Source organism: Anopheles aquasalis, chromosome 2 (assembly GCF_943734665.1).
Source record: "Anopheles aquasalis chromosome 2, idAnoAquaMG_Q_19, whole genome shotgun sequence".
Taxonomy (NCBI): Eukaryota; Metazoa; Arthropoda; class Insecta; order Diptera; family Culicidae; genus Anopheles; species Anopheles aquasalis.
In genome coordinates, this window is record NC_064877.1 from 45562501 (window position 1) to 45567500 (window position 5000).

Consider the following 5000-nt stretch of genomic DNA (forward strand, 5'->3'; position numbering starts at 1 on the left):
AAGTTCCCTAGTAAACCATTTGCACTTTTTTATATTCTAGTCGTATCTGATTGAGCATTTATGAACAATTTTATATAATATTGACATTATGAGCGCTGTTTCTATTAAAAACAATTATTTTTTGAAGAAAAAAGACGAAAATGATCGCCAACATATCAAAAATGTTGTAAAATACTTGTCAAAATGGCTAGCAATGGAATCCCGGAGTAAGGGTGACCCATATGAATTGTTAGAAATGTTTCATTGCAGTTGGGCTTTTACTTTTGTCACAATCATGGTCTTCACTTAAACTTCTTTTTTTTAATTGTCATCGAATCAATCAAGCTCAAAGCAAGTGATACGGAAAGATGAATGTTGGAAGTTCTAGAAAAACGTAACATTTGCATTTTGTGATCGCAAATGTCGAATGAATGAGCAATAGTACCTCAAAGCAAAGCAATAGCAATGTAGTTTCACCGAGACCGTCTCTTGTCTAATCACATCAATTCTCGCCCGTTAGTTGGTACGGTATGGCCTTGTGAGTACTGTAGATAGATTACAGCGCTATAGAGTCGACATAATTGTGACAATTTATGTTTTAATTATACCATATGCCTCCTGAACTACTCGTTTTATTAATAGAATATCAAAGCCTTGAAATGGATCCGCTGACTGTGAATACATCCGACCACAAACCGTTCCATCTTTCCACCAGACTTGTTATCTTCGTGCACAGTTTGATGAAAAATCGGAACAGCCTTGCCTCGCCTGTTCACTTGCTTAATTGCGAAGGACATAACCGATTCCACGCGTGCTGTTTGACGTTAATATCACGTCGCGCCCGCTGATAACGATCATATTATAACCATTTCCGCCCCTCCATACGGCACTGTCCTTGGCTGGCTGGTGTATAATTTTCCTTTTCCGACTGGCCATTCGAGGAAAGCAAAAAGCAGCAGTAAAAAGCCATACGAAAACAAAGTAAATGATGTTTTTTCCCAATCAAACGCAATCGTAACACCCGCACTTTGGTCGCTTCAGTTTATTGGTTTGTGTCTCCATCGCAAGCGGCCATAAAGTGCGACTCCGACAGGGAGGGCGGTTCCGCATGATCCGTTTCCTGTGTTTTCATCCAACACCAACCAGCGACAGACGAAACCGAAAACCAATCGGAATTCGATTGCCAGTGTGGTGACGGTAAGCGCTGACTCCGGTTAATGTTATCCGCTATTCATCCCACCCTCCCGGTGAATCATCGATCGATCGAACATTCTCCGGTCGCTGGTCAAGGTGACCTGCAGTAGCAGCACCAGTTGGGGGCCAGCCCATCGATCGATCGAATCGAATCGTGTTTACGATCCCGCGTTCCGGTTCGTGAGTCCACGGAAATCCGGAATTTCGCGAATGACGTCCACAGCGCCCCGACAACTCGGCTAATTCCAGTTCTCCAGGCCTCTCCACCGTAAACTGGATCATCAAAGGGAATGATAAATGCAAATGACAGTCATTTATCAGGCCTTGTTGTGTTCGTTGTTCTCCGAGGTGCCGTCGGGGTGAGCGACGGGACTTACCCAACACGCGCAACGTAACGTGACGCACGTCCCGTCCCCGGCTCAAATGCCGGGTTTCGTCAGAAAATGATGAAAATGATTCATAGCGGACGAGTGCTGGCTTTGAAAGGCTTCTTTCGGGGAGAAGAACAAGCAAAAGGTTCCAGCAATCACCTCTAGGGTTTCGCCGAGCTCCAGTTTGCGCGACTTCTCGCGAAGATGAGTAATTGAAGGCTGCTGTCTGGTGAACTGTAACTCGATCACGCAGTCCGCACTCCGATCCGATCCGATCCAGAGCGCATCCACCATCGGGGAAGGTGAAGGGCGAAACGTGCCACGAGTACGATAAACGAGTCGTTCCGGTGCGAGACAAACAAATTGGAGAGACTTTAGAGACCGCTCTCGGTTCTTACGTTTGCGGTGATTTCGCGCCATTCGTCCCTGATGGCCGCGTGAGACCAAATGAGCTTTAATGATAGACGTCGCCTTTGACGAGTCACCCTTTCTTGGGTCGTAATCGGTGCAATGACACTCGCTCTGCGCTTCGAGGTTGCCAGTTATCGCGGCAAGGACAGCACGAACGGCGGCGATGTCGCCGAATGCATTACCATCCTAATCCCAACACCTAGAGAGAGAGAAAAGCGTGTTTGTGTTTGAATTTATGAATATTTAGTCACTTTGACCGCCGAGGCCCCCCCTTGAACGAGTTTTGTGGCACAGCCCCATTTGCCTAAAAAGGCTGCGTCGAAGTGAATTCAAAATGGCGCACAGGCAGACAGCATATGGGCATCCGGACAAAAGTTGTGGCCTGTGGAGAATTTCTATGTCCACAAGCGTCTTGGCAGCGGAAATGGAAATTAAATCCTGCAAACGACATCCATTCAGACAAACATTGGTTTTATTCGAAGGAAAAGACGTCAATGGCCCGTTCTCTCTCGGTATGAGGGACACAACGGACCGACAACGGACCGACCCGATGATTACCAATTCGCGCGCGTAAACACTCGCCCCTATTGCCTACTTCGATGCAAATGTCGTGTCGATAAATAAAGCATTTACATAGCGCCCAACGCAGCCCCCGGGCCAGGCCTACTGTTGGCCTAGATTTAAGGTTAGGGTTCTGGTGGTTCCAAACGCCCGGAATGCATGTCGCATGTTATTACAGTATCCATTGCCCATCCGTGCGTCTCCTCCTGGCCACAGCTCCTTGTCTCTTCTTGGTTTGCTGGCATCGTGGCGTCTGTCACATTTCCATACAAAAGTCGTGCCCCGGGGCGGCGAAGTGAATCTGATACGACGGCCATACGGTTCTGTTACAGATCGCCTCCGTCGTCGTGACTTTTAATCGACCGCACACGCGATGGATACGGTTACGATGGTAGATTGATTTGAAGTAAAAGGACACCAGGGACATCATCCTGCGGGGTGTCTGTTCTAGATAATACTCGCCTGTGGTGGCCCTGGCATCGAATGTTCTTCTACCTTTAACCTGAGACACATTATGGAATCTTTCATTCCCGTACCCTGGAACATGATCCGTTCTCGCAGGAACACATAATGGATTGGGAATGGAGCTCTGAAAGGTGCTGTCCAAATGGACGCCCACTACCTGGAAAAGATGAGTCCTAGACCATCCCGGGGATCTCCAATCAAAGAAAGTGATTAAAACTGTATTGCACTACTACTCCTGCGTGTAAGTTGAAGCATAGAACTTTTGATCTCTCTTTTTCCCTTCATCGAAGGCGCTAGACCTACCTCCCATTAGGACAAGCTGTGGGTGATAGTGGTGGTGGGTGGTTGGGTGATTTACACGCAACGCCTTGCGTCGGTGGCGGCCCCAAAACACGGGATCGTCGTCGTCTCGGTCGGCGAATAATGTTTACTCGTCTCGACGCACGAGATTTATGCTGCAGCGGTCCTCTCTCTCTCTCTTTGGGCCGTGATTTCGCAGTTTTCCATAAATCTCATCCTGATCCGTTTCGCACCACGATCCACGGGGGAATAGCTATTCTTGTGGGTGATGGTGGGTGGTGCCGTGCTAGATTTAACTATTTCTTAATGCTACCGCCGCTGCCGCTTTGCCGGTGAGTGTGCTCGTGTGGCTGTGGGACATAAATTGCCGTTTGATGCTTAATGTGTCATGCTACCTCCGCCCCCCCTTTCGCCTGTGCTTCAGTGTTTTATTTGAGTTTTTGAAAATTAACCGTAACACGCGGCAGCTGTGGAGCGAAATGCGCTAATGTCGCGGCCACCGTGCACTCGTCTCGTCTCGTGGCCGCATTCGTGCGCCATTTCGGGCCGCACAGATCAGAGTCTGGCGCTCGCAAATGGTCTCTGTCTGGTCGGGTCAGGTCTGGTGGGATAAAGCGAGAGTGAAGTGAATGAAATTTGATTCCAATGGCCCAAAGTGGCCACCAACGGCACCGTGTGTGATGTGCTTTCCTCTCGCATTCCTCGGGGAATGGCTTTTATCTCGCGTGCATTCCAATTTACTTCCTTCAACTTCACCTTCAGCTTCTTCTTCTGCTTCTTCTTCTTCTAACTTGCCAAAAAACAGTCCAAAGAGGCCATGGGGACCCAGAGGGATGAGGAGGCATGCAAAACAGCCACGGGAGCAGCCGACGATAAGCACACAGCAACGAGTAAGGAGAGGTATCCGAGTACCAAAAAGGGGGGGTTCCTCTTTGAGAGTGGCCGTAAAGTGGATTTTGACTTGAGCAGCAGCAGCAGCAGTAGTCGTTTGAAGATCACCACCCCCTGTGGGGAGCAGTCCACCCAGTGGGAAGTGATTGCCGGGGGCCCATCATGCTCGACAGACATTTCACGATGGTGTTGGCCGTGATGATGGTGCTGGTGCTGGTGCTAGTGGCCACGTACCTTCACTCGGTCCTAGTGCCGCTGTTGAAACATGTTGAGCATGATGAGTACCGTCCGACGGGTTTTTGGGAAGCTGTTATCTTGTTGTTTGATGGTTTTTGAAGAGAATGTGTTTTTTTTCGTCGATTTTTCGTCGGCACTCGATGGGCAAAGATAGGATGATGGTAAACACACATGCTAGGCACCGGACCGGACCAGACTGCTGGCCATCAGCTGACGTGGACGTGTTTGTTTCGCACGCACGTTGCCGGAGGATGGCCGGATGGTGATCCGATGGCAGTTGCCAAGCCAGGTATGAAGTAGTTGTCGATACTTCACCTCGAAGCGAAGCACCACCACAACGCGTTCTCGACGACCACAATGGGGCATGTTTGTCGAGCAGGTTATCCTCTAATGGATTACTTGTGTGCTCGGCTTGGGCAACAAAATGTGATGCTCTTTATCTTAGGGTGCATTGCCACGATAACATCTTTCCTTAGCTAAGAAACTTTCATTGATTGTCATTTAGCGCGTTGTGAAATTATATTTCAGATGAATGGTTACGGTAGCAAATTTGTTTGCAAACCCTCAAACATGAATTGCGGATTTTGACTC